Below are 19,743 nucleotides of genomic sequence, written 5' to 3'. Positions count from 1 at the left end.
ACGGGCTGAGGTGGCAGGGAGGAGGCGTTGATCTGCCGCTGTTGTGGCCGATGGCCGTGTGAAAGAACGGCCCGTGAGGCACCATCAAGAGGGAATGGACCCATGACAGGGCCCCCTGCAGTAACCGGAAGCAGAGCGGGCACACAATACTGAGGTGAGGAGGAGAGGAGGATCCAGGCAAGCAGGGGCCCCCATGCAATTCCCCAGCAGCAGTGTGCCCAGTGAGGCTTGCAGAGGGGCGATCCTCTGAAGAGCACCCCTGCTTGCACCAGGCATCCACGCCAGAGCGGGCTGTGCAGACAAGGCCCAGCTGCTGAACTATCCTCCTAAAGGAGACTGGGTGGAGAGAAGGAGCGAGGCTTTCCCATGTGAGTGTGAGGGCTCACCCTAAGACCCACCAGAGAGGTGAGATGGCCCCACAGACACCGCACACACAGCCCAGCTCAGGCCACAAAGGTGGAGGACTGCCCCCCAGCTAGGAGTGCAGAGAAGACTGATCCCCATCAGGACTCTCCTGAGATGAGGCAGTGAGGCCACAGGGAGCACCGCTTCACCCGGGGTGGACTGCAGAATCCAGTGAGAGAGTGAGCTCTGGCAGGCTCGCCGCAGAGCAAGAAGAAGGTGTGAAGCTCCATCCAAGGTGCCCCTAGGTGCGCCACTGCAGGGGGAAGTCAGGAGCATTGTGCTGAGTGCCCGCCAAGATTTGGGCCGGAGGGCCCCCTGGAGCATAGCCCCCCACATCGTCCTGATCAGAGCAGGCCCAAGCGGATCAGCACACCAGCGGAGACCCTAGACATGTGGTAGCCCATGCAGGTGGTCCAACCATGACGAACTGACGGGGAGGAGGACCGGGGAGGCAAGAGGATTGGAAGAAGTTCTGAGACAGGAAAAGGGAGCTTGTGGGGGCCGCACAGAGGCCACATACGATAGCAGTGTGCCTAGAGACAAGGGCTGATAAAGTGGGGGAGATCGACCAGCAGCAGATAAAGGAGTGAAACAGGAGGGACCCCCGCCAAACGGGAAAGAGGGCACCATAAGGAGTCCAGCAGGAAATTGAACAGGGTGACACCAATGGGGTGTCAGGACATAGGGGTGTTTGGGGTCAATGACATGGAGAGAGAAGTTCTCCCAGTACCACAGCTGTGTTGGAGGAGAAATGGAGAGGGAGAAGGAGGCTACGGGGCCTCACCCCAGCTCTGTCGAGATAGGGACCATGAAGAGCGATATCCAGATGATCCTGGAAGAGTTCCGGTGGATGAGAAACGATATTGGAGCCAAAGTGGTGGGCCTGTCAGCAAAAGTGAACACACTGTAGGAGAGGCTTGACCGGGTGGAGGCGAATCACACCTCCACTGGCATTCTCAAAGAACAGATCGAGGTATGTTTTCGGGACACTGAAAGACGAGAAATGGAGCTGGGCCTCAAACTGGACGACATTGAGAATAGAGAAAGGCAAAACAATCTCCGGTTCTTTGGCCTCAAAGAAAGGGAAGGGGAATCCCCGGCTGGACTCGAGAAGAAAATCCAGGAAATCATTAAAATGGTCCTAGGATTAAAAGAAGGAGTACATGTGACCCTGGATATATGATATGGCATTTGTAACGTGCCTATACACAAGTGTTTCAAGGCGCGATGAGGCAAGGCAGGGGGAACAGAGGGAGAACAGAGACAACGATCTTACTAGGCCAAGTGACATTGAGATCGCGCAAGTGCAGGGGAGGAAGGAGGGGAAAAGTGCCAGGGGAAAGGGGAGGAGGGCAGTGCTGTACACGGGATCAAAATAATAACAAGAAGTGCGGCCAGCATGTGGCAGGTGCAAGGGTAAGTACAGACAGCAGGTGTCCAAAGGTGCAGGTAGGGGGACTGCAGGGTTACAAATACAGACCCAAGTGCAAGAGTTGCCGGGAGGCAGTGCGGGTGTGCAGTTGGGCGGGCAGGGACCTGGGCCCAAAATCAGAGGGTAGCCAGGTGACCAGTGCAGTATCTGTGACTAGGGGGTTGTCCTTCCCTCTATAGTTCAAAAAAGTTGCATCAATGATTTAAGTGCAAACTGGGTTTTAGACCCTTTAAGGTACCCATCTGGTTGGGGCAGCCATTGTTTGAAATAAAAACCTTCTTGGTGAAAAACACATATTTCTTACTCATATGTAAACATTTTCAGCATAATTTTAATGCAAAATATATTTTCTAGTGAAAATGTTTAGAGTGTTTACAACAAAACAAAAACCATTTGTAATTTCAACATGCAGTTTGTTATTCAATAAAACGTGCCAATGCATGAAACCACGAAGGTAGAAATACAGTTAGGGGAGACATTAGGCATAGGTCTCAGGTGCCCGGCTGAAGTCTGACCTCATATATGGTCTACGTCTAGGTAGGATGTTAGGGGTATAGGTGCAGCGTAATGAACAGTCCATACAAGTTTTGGGTCTGTGTGCTGCAGACGTTTCGGCAGAATAAGTGAACACCTTCTTCTGGAGCCAAGAGAGTCAGAGAACACACTGGGAATGCTGTGAGTGTAGGTGGATGAACCGGGGAGGTTTCATCATTATTCCGTGTGGGAAGAAGAACTGGCCGCTTGGGGCATAAATAGATGGTTCAGGGGGGCCATTGGGTGCAGGTGCGGACGATATAGAGATGAGGCCCAGGTTCAAATGGTGATCTGATTCAGGCGGGTCTGGTGGTGTTTTGTAGTGCTCAGCGTTGTGAATTGGGTCAGTGGCAGCTGGCAGGGAAGTCGTCCAGGCTCGACTTCATGGATGCCCAGAAGTCAGTGCTGGCTGTGGCAGGGACGGCATCTGGAAATGGTGCTTGTGCAGTGCAGTATCGACAGGAAATCAGCAGGGGAGAGGAAGGGAGAAGGCAGAAGCAAAGAGGAAGGTCTTGAGGTGCTTCCGGAACCGGAGATGGTTCTACTCATGTTTCAGAGAGGCAGGGAGGCTGTTCTACCACCAACTTGTTGCTTGGAGAAGCAACTGACCCTGAGGGAGTTGGGGGTGGAGGAGCGAAGAGCTAGAGTAGGAAGGTATTTGTGAAGAGAGAGTTAGAGATATTGAGGACCCAGGCCCCAGAAAGCCTTGTTGACAATGCAAAGGGTCTTGAATGTAATCCTTGCAGCCACTGGGAGCCAATGCAGAGATTTCAGTGCTGGAGAGATACGATCCCTGGGCTTGAGGCGAAGGACAAGTCTTGCAGTTCTGTTCTGGATGAGTTGCAGAGGGTGGAGAGTAGAAGCAGGCAGAGTTAGAAAGAGGCTGTTGCGGTAGTCCAGCCTAGAGAGAACCAGAGCTCTAGAGACAGTGAGGTTTTGGGGAAGGAGAGGAAAGAAAGAATACCTCTGAGGAGGAGCAGTTGGTAGTTTGACTTCTTAGAAACGTCAGCGATGTTAGGAGAAAAAGAGTGTGCAGTCAAAGATGACCCAGAGGTTCTTAGCCTCACAGGTGGGAGCAGGAAGAGGGCCAAGGGGGGCCGGCCAGGGAGTGACAGGAAGAAGGGTGCAGGTGTGCCGATGAGGAGAATCTCTGTCTTACTGGCATTAAGGAAAAGATCATTGGCGGCACACCACTCCTGGATAGCAGACAGACAGTCAGAGATGAGAGAAGAAGAGGTGGCAGAGGGGAGCCAGAAAATGAGCTGTTATCCGCATAGCACTGAAAGTTGGAGCAGAGAGCGGCAATGCGGTGTGCGAGAGGTGACAGGTATTGGTTGAACAGCCAGGGAGAGAGGTTAGACCCCTGGGGAGCACCACAGGTAGAGAGTGAGATAGAGGAAAGGAAGGACCCAACTTGGACCTGGGAGGGTTGATCAGAGAGGAACGAGGTCAGCCAGGCCAGGGCCTGATCGGTGATACCCAGGTTATCACATAGACTATTGAGCAGGATGGCATGGTTGACCGTGTCAAAGGCAGAAGAGAGATCAAGTAAGATGAGGACAGAGGGGAGATTAGAATCAAGGTAGAGAGCAGGTCTTCACTGATGTTCCGTAGAGCAGTTTCCATGCTTCTGGCTGCTCTGAAGCCATACTGATGATCATGCAGACAACCAACAGACTCAGTGTGAAGATTAAGCTGGGAGACGGACAGCTTTTCCAGGAGTTTGCCCAGGAAAGGTGTGATGGAAATCGGGTGATAAGTTAGCCGGGCAGGAGGGGTCGACTGAGGGTTTCTTGAGAAGAAGGTGCACATGAGAGTGCTTCAGGGGGCAGGGAAGGCTGCGGTGGCGAAGGAGTAGTTGCAGCCAGGGCAGGACCGAGGGTGTCAATGTGGTCCTTGATGGTTTTGGAAGAACAGGGAAGATCCTGTTTTGACGAGACTTTCATAGATCAGACTTGTCTAGAAACCTTGTCAGGGGAAAGGAAGAGAAAGAGGGAGGAGAGGTGGCCACAGGGAGGCCAGAGGTAGAGGAGATAGTAGAGGGAGGAGTTGGAGAGGATGAGAGGATGGACAGGATGGCCTGGGTTTTAGAGATGAAATGAGAAGCCAGGGTCGTGGAGAGGGTTTGGGAGGGGACATGAGAGGTAGAGACTGCAGCACGATTGGCCAGCTCATTGAAGATTTTAAACAGTCCAGCCGAGTTGTTAGATGCCGCAGAGACAAAGGCTTTGATGTGGGCCCTCCCTGTTAGTGTGAACAGAGAGCCGGTATTGCCTTTGGAGCAGGTGGGAAGCTAGTCATTTCCTCTCGGCCACCCTGCATGCACTTGTGTTTAAGGGTGACGAGGTCAGAGTCATACCAAGAGTTTAACTTGGCTTCGGGCTTCAAGCGGATCCTCATGACAGGGGCAAGAACATCAAGAATATCAGAGATAGAAGAGTGGAGCATGGAAAGGTCTGTGTCAGGATGTGAGTGAGCCAGAGGAGGAGGGGGAGAGAAAGTGGCGGTGAAAGCTTCAACTGACACATGCTTCATGGATTGGATGACCGAGAAGGTAGGTGGCAGTGCTGGAAATGGCTTGGCCTGAGGGGTAGAGAGGAAGAGATGGGAGGAAAGGAGAAAATGAAGGAGATAGAGTGCACCATGAGGAGGAGGTAGTAGAGGGCCACGTTTTGTTCTGGCGAGACTGCATTATTACCGGGACAAAGTCGATATCCAGGAGAAAGCCAAATGCATGGGAATTATCGACTATAAGGACTCCAGAGTGGCAATATTTCGGGATCTCTCGGCACAGATCCTTATGAGGTGGAAAAAGTGTAGCCCTCTTACAAGTGGATACAGGAGAAAGGAGTTCGATATAGATGGGGAAACCCCTTTGCGCTAATATTTGAATGGGAAGGCCACAGAAAGGTGTCCAGTCAACTCGTCGAAAAAAAACTGGTCGACGCAATTTGGTCGAAAACCAAATGGTCGAATTTTTTTTTTATTTATATATTTATTTTTCGGGTTTTCGTTTAGTTAAAAAAGGGGTTTTTAGAGAAAAAAAGGGGGTTTGGGGGGACCCCCCCCAAAAAAAAGGGTTAAAATAAAAAAAAGGGGGTTGGGGGGACCCCCCCCCCCAAAAAAAAAAAGGGTTAAAATAAAAAAAATAAAAAATTTCGACCATTTGGTTTTCGACCAAATTGGTTCGACCATTTGTCTGGTCGACCAATTTTTTTCGACGAAATGTCTGGCAACCCCACAGAAAGTCTTGTGGGACCCTGGGGGAAGGGTACCACTTTGGAAGGAGGAGAAGGGACACAGGAGAGGAGAGAGATTCGTGGTACACACAGGGAGCAGGGCCGTCAGCGAATGCAAGGTGCCAGGAAGTTTGAGAAAATGAACACCCTCTCTCCCAGAAGGGAAGTGACATGAGGGACATGCTCTGATGGGGTGAGGTGGTCCGACATCGGGTCCTCACATACCCTGTACATGACCCCGAAGGGGGGAGTGTATCTGAAAGGAGATGGGCATGTGGAGCAAATCTGTTATGTTTTGAGGAGTGGGGGAAACCCAGGTGGGCAGGTTGGATAGGCTGACGGACACAATGGGGGAGAGGGGGAGGTACTAGGGGTATAAACGGGTAGAAGTTGGGGGGTCTGTTCCTTTCACTATTATTGTTCGGATTTGGGGGTGTTTGTTGAGCAACAGGGGGGTAGGTTGGGGGAGGGCAGGGTGCAGGCAAGGGTCCTGGGCAGTGGGTGATAGTGAAGATAATCGCTGGGACATGGGCAAGGGACAGCATTCCTGGTGGTTCGACAGGTATGACCAACATGCTTGGGGCGCATGGTCGGACGCCTCAGTTTGGGGTTAAAAGGGTAGGGGGAAGGGGCCGGGGGTGTTTCATGTAGCGGGTCTTTAGAGGGGTGATGAGAGGGTACCTCTTGAGTGGTGTTCAGGGTGGCAGGAGAAGGATAAGGAAAGGCTATGGCTGAGATTCGCGCAGCCACGTTTAATGTTAAGGCAAACAAGAGATCTCTCACAAGCAATATGTTTCGCAAACAGCGCTTGGTGATCCTCTTCCTGCAAGTGATCCACTATAAACAGGGGGCAGAATTGGCTGTACGAGGAAAAGAAATTGATAAAAACGTTTGGGCCTCACACAGGGACCGCGTGAAGGAAGGAGTGGGTATCATACTGGGAACAGCTTTCAAGATGATGGAGGTACAGGTTAAAAGGGGATTTTGGGGTCGATTTCTAGTGTTAAAGGTGTTCTATGGGGAAGCACAAATTACCTTAGCTACCCTATATGCCTCCAACATGGGACAGGTAGGGTTCTTGCGTCGGGTTTTTGATTTCTTGGAGGGTTAGGCAGAGGGGGGCCACGGTACTGGGGGGGTTCAACCTTGTGGTGGATCCGGCGCTAGACTGGTCAGTTAAAGACAAAGATCTGACAGTGACGGTCCCAGGGAACTCTGCCTTTAAACACTTCCTGTGGGACCATCACTGGGCTGATGTGTGGCGGGGACACTCCCTGGGGCTGGCGGGTTACACGCTTTTCTCACCCCCACACCAGACCTATATAGGGACGGACCTGCTCCTGGTCTCGCTTGATAGGCAGGTCGAGATGGGGGCACCCACGGTTGAGGCAATTTCCTGGTCTGACCATGAGTGGGTGGTGACGGAATGGAGGACAGGGAGCCCCAAGCCGCAATTCCGCTGGAGGTGTAACAACATGTGCTGAGGGACGGGGTCTTCCAAACTTTCTTGGGAAGGAGGTACAGGCATACTTTGAAGTTAAGGTAACAGGGAGGCAGGTATGGCGATGGTCTGGGAAGCTGCCAAAGCCACATTCCGGGGCGGAAGGCGCACAGAAGAAGAGGTATAGGGGGTTGATTGAGACCAGGGTTAGGGGGGAATTGAAAGTGTTATGGTTGCAACTCCTTAGTAAAGGGGCCGATAAGGGAGCACTCTTGGGTGAGAAGAGGGATAAGAGACAGGAACTCCACACAGCATTGATAGGGGAGGTGGTAAAGAAGATGAGGAAGGGGAGATAAGGTGGGAATGCTTCTGGCAAACAGAGTAAGGGGATATAGGGTGGAAAGGATAATAGGTGGAATACAGGATGCAGATGGGAGTAGTGGGACCACCAGAGATGAAATCTCTTCTCAGTTCGCAAAGTATTACCAAAAGCTCTATACCAGACCAAGGGAGCCTACAGGGGAGAGGTTGTGGGGTTATCTCGCGGACCGCCGGCTACCCCGGCTGACGGGGCGGAGAAGGAGGTCCTGGAGGGGGAGGTGATGTAGGAAGAAGTGCTACGGGCGATCCAGAGACTCAAGGCGGGGAAGACCTCAGGGAAGGACCGGTTCACAGCAGACTTCTATAAGCAATATCAGTCCCTGCTCGCTTCAACGCTGGCGAAGTTGTTCAATTAGGTTGTGGGGGAGGGTACCATTCCACCAACGTATCTCTGATCATTGATTACTGTCATCCCAAAGTCAGGGAAGGACCTGACCAGTTGTGCCTAGTATAGACCACTATGTCTACTGAACGCCGATGCAAACATTTTTGCCAGGATCCTCGCGTCACGTTTGAATCCTGCCTCCACCGACTGATTCACCCAGCCCAGGCGGGTTTTGTGATGCATAGATAGGGACAACATGCGAAAGACGCTTCATGTTCTTAATGCTGAGGTGGTGACGAGGGGGTGGGAGGGCCCTGCTGCTGGCCCTAGATGCCGAGAAGGCCTTTGACCGGATGAGTTGGTCTTTTAAGGGAGAGGTCCTAAGGACTATGGGGATGGGCCCGAGGTGGCTGGGGTGGACGGTGGCCCTATACTCCAGCCCTACAGCAAGGGTAGTGGTCAATGGAAGTGTGTCACAGGGTTTTCCTCTTCAGTGGGGTACGCAACAGGGTTGCCCCCTCACCCCGTTGCTTTATGCACTGGTTATGGAGCCCTGGGCGGCGGCGGTCCGGGATGATGGCAGAATAAATGCGTACAGATGGGGGAGACAGAGTGTAAGATCTGTCTCTTTGCAGACAATGCCCTGCTTTAGTACTGAGCCGGAACGCTCAGTGCCTCCCCTGTTGGAGAACCTGGCGCAATATGGGGAGCTCTCCGGCTTGAAGGTTAATTTAGAGAAGTTGGTAGCCTTTAAAGTGGGGGGACTGTGGAGGCAGACGCAGAATACATTGGGAAATTGACGTTTTGGGTTCAAGAGGAATCCTTTAGGTATCTGGGAATCCAGGTGACACGTAATTATGGTGCTCTCTTCCCTGAAAAATTCCTGCCGTTGTGGGCAGCCGTGAGAAACAACATGGAGAGGTGGGCGAGACTGGGGCTCTTTTGGATGGCATGCCTGAATGCCATTAAGATGGTGGTGCTAACCAATTTTATTTTCCTATTCCAGATGCTACCGGTCATGATCCCGCAGACCTTTTTCTTCAAGGTGAAGACGGCTATGCTAACATTTTTCTGGGCAGAAGCAAAGCAGAGGGTGGCCTACAGGACCTTGATCTTGCCAAGGGACGATTGTGGGGTGGGATTCCCAGACCTAGAGAGCTACAATAAAGCAGCCCAGCTCTGGGTCATGGTGGATCACCTGAACCCACTCTCCCACAAGCAATGGGTGCCAATGGACAATGCAATACTAGCCCCGGTTTCAGAGGGGGAATGGCTGTGGGTGCCCAGATCCTGTGTCTCGCAAAGGGTTTTGCTCCACCAGCTGCTGGAAGTCCTGTAGGCTATATGGAAGGAAATGGGAGAAAGGAACACTTGGTTCTCCTCATGGCCGTCTCCCTTGAATTGTATATGCCCCCTCCCGAAGGGAAGAGATAGGGGAGCCGTTGGCATTCCAACTCTGGTACAAGGGAGGCCTCTCGAGAGCCGGACAAATGTGGGACAGGGGCGCCTGTCTCTTGTTGAATAGGCTGGAAGAGGATCTAAACGTGGGTAGACTGTCACTCTTTCGATACCTGTTGCTGAAAGGAGCCCTAACAGACCCCCAATGGGGTGAAAACCTGAAGAGGGAATTGACAGACTTGAGAGGCTCCTGTTAACAGGGATGGGTACCAAGGGACTCATTGCAGGACTATACAAGAGGAGCCTAGGGACCCACTTCCAGCCAGGGTCAGCTGGGGGATGGACCTGGGAAGAGACATTGAAGATGCATTATGGACACAGATCAGCAGAAGGGTGGACAATCAACAATCTCTCTACTGTATACAACCTCTCTACAGTATAGGCACCAAGCAATAAAACGGATACGCAGGTGGCACTACCCTCCGGCTAGGATAGCGAAGATGCGTAAAGGATACGACCCATGGTGCTGGAAGGGCAAAAGGGTGAAGGGGATTACATACACATGTGATGGGGTTTCGCCAGAGTGCAGACATAATGGAGGGAGGTTCTCTCACGGATTAAGAGGTAGACGGAATCCACAGGGAGCTCTCTCCGTGGCTTTGTCTCTTTGGGGTGTGGCTAGAGGAGGAGGATATTGAAGGGGGGCATATGCTGCAGATTATGTTGGTCTCCACCAGATGTTGTACGGCCCAACTGTGGAAGAATCCGCGTATGCCATTAGAAAAAGAATGGGCGGCAAAATTAAGGGCGATCTATGACATGGAATATCTTACCCACGTGTTGGACGAGTACCGATCCAATATTGAGGGCTTGTGGCTTTCCTTCTTAGAGAAATACAGGCACAAAGAGGGGGTAAGATGATGACTGTGACTTGTCCTGTTTGATGCCGGGGAGGTCTTGAGGGAAGGAAACATACGTGACTCAGGCATTGGCCCTGAAATAGACTGATTGTTCACCTACATGCACAGCTGGCACGTCTGGTAGACTGATAAGCGTAGAAGTAATGTGGGCCTGTAGGCTTAAAAACAGCATTTCAAGGAACAGGGGGCGACCCCAAGTTTGAACTTTGTGGATTCAATGGGGATCTGCTGCATGAGGGGGGGGGGGTGCTGGGGGAAGGGGACAGAAAGGGGGAGGGGACAAGAAGGGTTTGTCAGGGGGTTGGTTTTCGAGGAGGAAATGCAATGATGGTTTGTAACACCGTTGTTTGAAAATGCCAATAACATTCAATTTGAAAATAACATCCTCCTGTCTTTTTGAGTTTCTCTGTCAAACAGTAACATCAAACTTTAGCCTGCCAGTATTTTTTCTAAGCTGTCTGAGAAGTAATGGCTTGATGTCAGCTGTAAATGTCTACTCGTGTAATAAAAATGTCTGAAACAAGTGTGCCTTATATCTCTCCCATGCTCTGAATTTGAATGGAACTCCCAATTGCGATGCAGGTAAATTAGCATACAGATTGGCAAATCAGAATAACAAATCCCGCTGACATAAACAGGTGGATGTCAGAGTGTACCCTACTGAGCATACACTCATGGTTTTCTTTATAATGTAGTTGGAATTCACCAACAATTCCTACAATTGAACATGGTAGATACCAACCAACTTAGCCTTTACCCTAAACATCTTCACAGCCATGGACGTCATTTGGGGGTGCCCGTGTTGCAAACTGGTACCCTGGCTACTTCCTTGGTACCCCTAATGCTGCCTGTGTGACCCCGGGCTAAGGAATCACACTGGCTGTTGTTTAGTTTGGGGTTATGCCTCCACCATTGCCCCAGTAGCTTTCTATTGCTGCCAAAGTGTTAGGGGAAATGCATCATATGGGAACTCCTCCAACCACCCTCACGGCGTGCGCAAGGCGTTGCCGATGCGACCACAATGTGGGCAAAGCCGCGGGGAAAGCTGTAGAAGTGCGGCATCGGCACCAGGTGCCGGCGCAGCACTGCAGCAAGTGCTTCAAAGGGAATGAGAAATCAAGGGGCCCGGCCCTAACAAGTCAAGAAGCAATATATTCCAGCAGAAGTTGCAATTTGCCTAGCGCATTAGTTTAAGTAACTATGACTCTTTTAAGTGGTGCATCCGATGTAACTAAAGGTGTGGCCAGACGATTTTCAAACGATTACAAAAATCTACACAAAAAGGGTGTTCAACCCAATATAATTAATTATTAAATATTGTTCTCGTTTATCACACAATATACAAAATATTTTTAAAACTTTACAAAATGTAAACTATTAACATAGCAAAAAGTAATTAAATTACTAAATTACGGAACGGAAGCCCTCAAAATGCAGAAGTCGAAAGAACATTCGTTACTCAACCCCGTCATAAACAATAGAACAAGTTATCATCATAAGTTGATCACAAAACATTAAATAAAACCCTTCCACGTCCCTCATCTAATCATAGGCCAAAGTGTTATGCTTCTCTCAGAAGTGACTTTCATTTTCCATACTTCACATATAGTTGGATAGCCCACCTTATGTCCCAGCTCAATGAGCTGCATGAGGCATCCTAATGCCTACCGTCTGTTCCGAATTCCAAGTTTATTCCATATTCAGAGTGTGCAACCTGTGGCTCTCCTGATGTTTGGGAAGACTACAACTCCCATCAAGTCACACAATAATCAGGGTGGGAGAGAACACACAACTTTCATAATTATAGCCCCAAGTGTAGAAAGATCCAGTACTTCAAAAATCATGAGGGTCAAAGAGGTTTTGGCCCCACGGTTTTTAATACACATTTGTTTATCATAGTAGAAAAAACAACCAGGAACATTAATTGATTTGCAGTTTTGTACACAACATACATGGGTACAGGCCAGTCAAGTTGACTGGATTTGGTGAACATAAAACATGTTTCTTCCTCTCTACAATCTGTAGAACTCCATTTACAAGTAACATGTGAGCACATTACAAGATTACAGTGAATACATATCAGTGTTAGTAATGGACACTGGTGTCGTGGAAGGGTTGTCAACACTACTGTGTTTCGGGCAAAATGGTTAAGCTGTTTAATGAAGCTTGCATGTAGTTCGCCTTCATCAGGATGGTGGAACTGGTGGTGGAAAAAAGTGTCCTGTTGGTCTCGTGAGCAAAGTGTTGCTACGGTGAAGGGCTCGAAAGCTGTTCCCTTGTTCTGGATGTAGGAGATTCAGGCCACCAGTTACTTGGTGGATATGGGCAAAACCAGCTGCCCGATTGAAGGGCTTGTAAGTTATGGTGAAGGGCTCATAAGCTGTTCCCCTGTTCTGGATGTAGACGGTTCAAACCACCAGTGAATTGGTGGATATGGCTATTCCGGCTGCTCGGTTAGATTGGGTTCTCTGTGCATGTGATCTTTTTCATGGTGTCTGCGATATAAATCCAGTCGCTTGTCGGGGGTGGTCCCACTCGCACTAGTGGGGCCAGAGTCCCCTGTGTCCGTGCGTTGCTTAGAGACACTCCTTCTCTGTCCTCAGCGATACGCGAAGTGCCCAAACGTGAGTGCTGTTCACCCTGATTATTGTGTGACTTTATAAGTATATACCCACCTGGGTAAATCGGGGCTTACCCAGGAGCCCTTTCATTAATCGTTACAACTCCCATCCATAGCCAGCATAGTCAATCACAAGGGAACATTGGAATTGTAGTCCAAAACATCTGGCGAACTAAAGGTTGCAGACCCCTATCCTGGACCAACATGGACAGAGAACAGTCACAAATCATATGCAAAACCGAGTTAGTGGGACATTCACCACAGTAACCGATCCTTTATATGATTAATTAGCTTTAAAAAAATGCTTCTATGTGTTGTTCACGCACAATTTTTTCACTGCTGATTTTGTATCAATTTTTTGCCGCAAAAGGGAGCAGACCCATCACGTGCTCCCATCGTACAGCTCAGCCTTTTCTGCCCCCAGTGCAAGAGCAAACACAAGATGTAATCTTTGGTGAGTGAAAGCCCAGTGAATTGTATAGATGGGTTCTGGGCTTGGCGGGTGAGTGAAAGGGTTCATTGGTGGCAGACGCCCGCCCAAAGCGTGTGTATCCCTTGCACCCAGCCTCACCCCATAACGCCTTACGTCTGCCTTGCATTTTGCGAGCCAAAAAGCAATAAAAAAATGACGTGGTCAACAAATACTGCAGTGAAAAGTATGCAGTAAAACGACTGCGTACCAAAAAATACATAGATAAGAATATACACAAATAAAATAATGCATTGAATCACAACAGGCCAGGGCAGGTTCCAATCCCTGAAAGCTAGCTGGGTGTATTAACACTCCTGTTATAGATATATACTCCCAATCTACAGGCCAGAATTGTCCATTCCATTAAGATAGGTCAAGATAAATTTACAGACGTTTGGGGATCTTTTCTTGATGCATATGGTTAATGCTTGAACAATGTAATTTATGTTGTTAACTGTGCGCTCGATGTGTGTTTTTTATTTTATTGTTTTTTCCTTTTTCTTTCTCTCTTCTCTTCTCCTTTCTTCCTTTAACTGATGATCGACTTTGATTAACTTTTATTGTCTAATTGAATCTGTTTGCCAATTTGATAACCTGCTCTAACTTCTGCTTTTAATGTAATGCACCACTCGATGAGCGAAAATAAAATGTTTAAACCACAGGATAGCTCAAGGGATTAATGTGCCCTCTACAGTAATCTGTAACATACAGGACACAACTCCCCCTCGCCCCCCAACAAAACGACACAAGAGAAGTGTTTGTACTCTCACTAGTCCAGTCGATTCGAAAAAACTGAAAATATATACTCAACAATTTGCTGCTCATAAAAACACATTTGAAACACGTTTCTATCAGAAAGATGAAAGGCAAGCTTTAGCCAAACAAAGGTTTACCATTCGGCAGTTATCAGGGAGCTGTTAAGGTATTTGAGTTTGATGGGGGCCACACATTCATGGTAACTCTGCTGCAGCGCTGGAGACAGGGATTCTGTGGGGGCCCGTCGCACGTCTAAATGAAAACACTGCTGTCCGCCATGTTGAATTAAAAGCGAGCTGTATGCAGGATTCATGGATGCGAGGTAAGTGAGGAAGGTTGAAACCTCAAATGTAAGACTGAATAATCAGACTGAAGAAGTGGCCTTCACTCTGGGCTAATATTCACCACCAGGGTATTGTCTGAGGCAAAGCCGAGGGCAATATTTGGGGAATGGGCACTATTCAAAGCCAGAACGATCGACACCACCACCCATGAGCATGATGAGACTACTTGCAGTCTTGTACTGCATGTAATGTCTGCTGTTGCCTTGCTGCTAAATTCAGAACGTTGGGAATCAGGCCAGTAACAGCGATTGCCTGCATTGTGAGCGTTAGGATTGTTATCTGGGATTGTCTGCCTCGCTTGTGGTCAATTATTAATGGGCTGCTAACGAGAGCTCCAGCACACCTCACCCCCAGAAGCAGCTTAATAGGTTCAGTGCAAGTTCCTCTAGGATTAAAGCACCTGTTATTAATGTATGCTATTGGCTGGCAACATTATCCTGAAACTGTGCTGTGTGACCCAAACATTGGGAATCTGTTAGGGGTGGACTGGCCTATAGGGAACTCTGGAGATTTCCCGGTGGGCCTCTGCACCCTGGGCCTCTTTTGTGTGGTGTTTTTAAATTTTCTCATAGGAAAAGCATTGGGTTTGCTGAAAATGAGTCATATGGGGCCACTTTGAACATTATTTCCAGGGCCTCTTTTGGTCCCCAGTAATTATTTCCAGGGCCTCTTAGTTCCCAGTCAACCCCTGGAATCTGTACTCCGGAAAAATAAAAAGGCCATACAAAACCTATGTTTGCCTCTCTGGTTGGGTTTTACAAATTCGCTGGGATGCAAATGCTGTCCTACTGCAGCGTTCATTCTCATTTGCAAATAAAATGTGAGTCTCTCAAGGGGAACATCCATCTGCGATCCAGGGGACAACATATTCAAATGTTCGTGGGTTACGGCATGTTTGCAGGCAGGTGCGTGTATCGCAATCCCCATTGGCATGGCCAATATCCCTTGGTGTTTCTTTAATGCTGAGCTACGTGCAGTGCTTCCAGGAGCTGGTTCATAGTTCCTGAGGAAATCACTGGGCCTCATTAGGACCCAGGAGTTAAGGGGTTAACGGCGCCGTAAAAGGTGTCGGCGCCGTTAAACCCTTAACGCCTTACTACGAGGTCCCTTTGCGGGACCCGACCTTAACGGCTGGTCTAGACCAGCCGTTAAAGTAGGGGCCCGCAAAGGGACTCTCGAGGTAAGTATGGTACCGCAATTTGCGGTACCGTACTTACCGCCTTACCCATTCCCATTATGCCCTATGGGTAAAAATGGGAATGGGGAAGGGCCATGGTGGCATGGAGAATTACCGCCCCGCCAACCTTGGAATGGGGTGGTAATTCCCCATTCCGCCATGGCGGGCTCCGACATCGACCATGGTGCTAATAGCACCATGGTTTTCCGCCGGAGTCTTAATGAGGGCCAGTGTCTCCACACAAAGGCAAGCGGATTTCAAGGGTTTCTTTCAGTTACAAAACTCCTAATTTGGCGGAGTAGTGAAACATCCAGTATCCACTATACCTGTAATGAGGCCCTGTAGCTTGGATATTAGACCTAGATTTCTCACTGCTTGGCCACACTATAACCTAATTACTTCACTGTGGTGGAAAGCTAGTTCCAGATTATTCAGTCAAATTTTGAAAATGGGCCACTCTACAAAATGTATCACTCTTGTTGAACTCTCCATTCAGATTCTAGCATCTTCACCATGGGCTATACTAGATGCAGATTATAGATTCACACCCAATGTGATTAGCCAATCAGGTGTCTGGAAACAGCAGGCAAGAATACACATTCTCTGCCTGCTGTTTCTAGCCACCCGAGGCTCTTCCCTGGGTGGCGCCACCTTTTTTTTTTTTAATGCAGGGAGGCAACAAGGAGCATTTCCCTATTGCCGCCCCACCACCCCAAAACAAACCATATCCCTTCCCCACGTCCTTCCTCCCTCCCCATTTACCTGCTGGACCGGAGTTTTGTGCTCTGGTCCGGCGCTCCTTCAGTCTCCCGGCTCAGTCCCTTTTCTATTTATATGGCCGCGGACATCTTTGTTAATTTCTTTTTTTTTTATCCAGAGATTGGCGTCGCTTGCGCAGCCAATGGCCCGAGGAAGAAAAAAATAATAATGTGCACCCCAGTTAAACCATGGAGGTGCGAATGGCTTTCACCCCCGATGTGAGGGACAGACATGGCCAGTACCTAGCCTCGGGCTGGCGGGTCGTTACCAGCTATGCCCGCTCCCCAAGTGGTGGTGAAAGCCATAATCATTAGTGGAGACAATGGATTTTGATTCTAGAATCTTCAATGTAGAGAATGTCACGGATGGCACAAGAATCACTCTGAGATGTTTCAAGGATTTTATTGATAATTCAATGGCCTCTAGCGACGTCCCTCTCTCTCTCTCTCACCTCAAAACACCCGAGGCCATATATACATATATATATATAGTGCATAGTGCATGTTTCTTCCTCAGTATGTTAAACACTAAATTAGCAGAGATGGTAACCTAATGGCTCCTGGCCTTACCTCTCTAAACTCCCTGAGGAACTTCCTAACTGTACCTACTCTAACCAGATGTTAGTAGTCTAAAGGGATGTGGGATTTGTGCCTTGCAGACACGATTTGATGTTTCCTTGCACACTCACGCTCTCCTCTTCCATAGCTCTCCTTCTCCACTCCTCCCACCTTTACTCGCTCCCCTCTTCTCCACTGCCCCTCTGATGTTTTTCATTCTTTCGAGGCCTCGCCACACTGTTACATATTACTCCTCCCTTCTTTGTGCTACTACTCCCCCCACCACACTACAGCTCCTTCTTCCACAATTCTACTTCCTCCTCCCTCCAGCTCCTATCCAGTCTCCCAGTATCGTACGGTTCACACCCTACACTGATGCACCTAACCCAACTCTCCACACTATCACACACTCTCACACTGCAGTATCTCTGACACTCGCTAGCCAATGGCTCACCTTCTCCAGAAATCGCCTTCACAATAATCGCCCCGTATCTCGTCTGCTGGTCTCTACGTTACTCACCTGCTTCATCTCTGACTTCACCTGAATAACCCAGACTTCCTGCTTCCTGTCACCACTTATACCCTCTCCCTCTTTTGGAATTTGTTCCCTGCATACTTATTCGATGCAGTTCTGCAGTGGAGGAACAATGGTTGCCCAGGAAGACAACTGCTCTTGTTCTGTGGAACAGTTACGTGGGCAACTCCACATAGGAGGGACTGGGGTTTTCCCACCTTAGGCCTTGGTGGTCTAGGAAGCTCGCTGCCCATTGAACGCATCTACCCCTGTTGTTCCGCAATACTGCACAGCAGGGGTCACAGCCTCAAAATAAAAAGTGGGTAGGCTCATTAACATATCAATTGAATGTGGCATCACCAGAAATTAGTATATCAAGGTGCCCTCTGAAAAAAGTGGGAGGACTCCGTCCACCCGCGTGTTCCCTGGACTTCAGCCCTGCCTACGGCATATGAACGACACAGCTTCTCTGTGGGTTTCTCTCGCTTTCTCTTCGGTAGACTACAGGGACCTAGAGTGCCAATTTGATGGGTGTTGGGGCTTCACTTTCTCTCTGAGGGTTCTTTTTCCTCCGATGTTGATCACTGGACACTGTGGTGCAGGGTTGTTGGTGAGTGGTCTTCAGATTTCTTGGCATGAGTGCAGAATGCTGGCTTTTCATCTGATGCTTCTTTGTTTCTTGCTCAGATGGTGTGTCTCAAAAAGAAAGAGACATACTGGCAAACATCTTGTATTAGAGGCAAAGCTTCTTACCTTACTGAAGCTCAGCACTAAGCAGAAGAGCCCAGCAGGAACCGTGAGAGACAGATAAGCCAAACAAAGGCAGCAAGACAGGAAGAAACACTGAACAAAAGCCAACAGCTTGCCGCGAGACAAAGTACGCCAGCAAGACCCTGTGAGTCCCAAAAGGAAACATGGACACCAGGGTGTATTGGCTGCCATGCCAAATGCAAATGTCTGTAAAGGAAACAAATGAAGTATATGACAGAGAAAGAAACCGTGAGAAAACAGAACAAAAAGGTTACAAGTATATGCAATACACACATGAGAAAAAGGCCTAGCATGATAGTATACTAGGCAGTTGCAAGTGAGTGCATTTAAGAAATCCATGGCAGGTGACTGTCCCAGGCAATTGCAATTGTGTTTATATAAGAAAGCCCTGGTAGAAAAGCACACCGGGCAAGGACAAACTGAAGAGTGTATAAGAAACACATTATGTAAAAGAGGTCATGAGAAAAATAAATCAGGGCTAGTAAAAAGGCTGTGTGAGAAGAGAAGTGAAAACCTGTCAGGAGAGTACACAAGGTATCCTGATAAGATAAATACAAAGAGGCAATTTGTTATGTGTATGGTTGTGTTGCAGAACAAGAGAAACAAAAGAAACTGATATCTTTGAATCTACAACAGAGGGAAGAGAAATCCAGGGGAAGGGAACCGACCTCTGGAACAAGGAATTCTATCCTTCTGAAACCTTTGTGTTAGAGTTACACATTTTCCTTTTCGAACATTTACAAACCACTCAATGCCAAAGACATTGCCTTTTTCACCTTAGAGTTTATTTTGTTAGAATATGAGGGCCAGGATAGTACTTTAGACACAAGATACTTATGCTTTGAACATTCTGACACTGACAGACCCTTAGTTTTGTTTTTAGGTACGGATACACCTCTTAGAGCAGGGACAGAGAGTCATTTCCCCACCCCCATTTTATTTTAATAGAAGTCTTTGACCAAAACCATGAATCGCTTGTGGCCGAGTCTCATTCCTGGCTCCTCACATATTGTGTCGGGAGTGGGGTCGGGCTCAGTTGATAAAAACCAGGGGACTCTCAGGTTCGGAAAACATAGCAACAGAGCTTCCGATCCATCATTAGCTACAGAGAAGTCCATTGGATTTGATTCATGTAGTAGCCAGGGGGGAGTTAATACTGGGAGACCGGGTCTGTATACCAACTGATTTGCTCTTAATACCCCCATCAGGCACTTACATCAGACTTGCCTCTAAGTCAGGCCTAGCCTGGCGATATGGCCTGGACGTCTTAGCAGGTGTCATAGAGCCTGATTATAGAGGTGACATAAAAATATTTATTCAGAACATTGGGAAGGAGGCATATCAAGCAAAGGCAGGAGAGAAAATAGCTCAGGAGAGCCTGGAGAGGGCTTTGTTTCCCACAGCAGAGGAAGTTAAGACCAATGATAAGACTGAGAGGGGGAGCAATGGCTTTGGAGAGGCAGATAAAGATTTCCCATCTACATCCGAGGCAATACCATCAAAAGACCTTGGGGAGGAAGCCACGATTATTCCAGACTTGGCATTCACCAAATGAATGATCCCTTGCTTGCAGAAGCTTTCCTCCAAGTGTTACCTGAAGAGGAGGGCAAAGAGAAAGGGGGACTTTTTTTTCTAAAGCCTGGACTACTCTATAGGGGTGACCTTAGTTCAGATAGTACTCCCAGAACTTAGATAATA

Source organism: Ambystoma mexicanum, chromosome 8 (genome assembly GCF_040938575.1).
Source record: "Ambystoma mexicanum isolate Mex_15411 chromosome 8, UKY_AmexF1_1, whole genome shotgun sequence".
Taxonomy (NCBI): Eukaryota; Metazoa; Chordata; class Amphibia; order Caudata; family Ambystomatidae; genus Ambystoma; species Ambystoma mexicanum.
The sequence above is the reverse complement of the archived record's forward strand: the minus strand, read 5'-3'. Positions refer to the sequence as shown.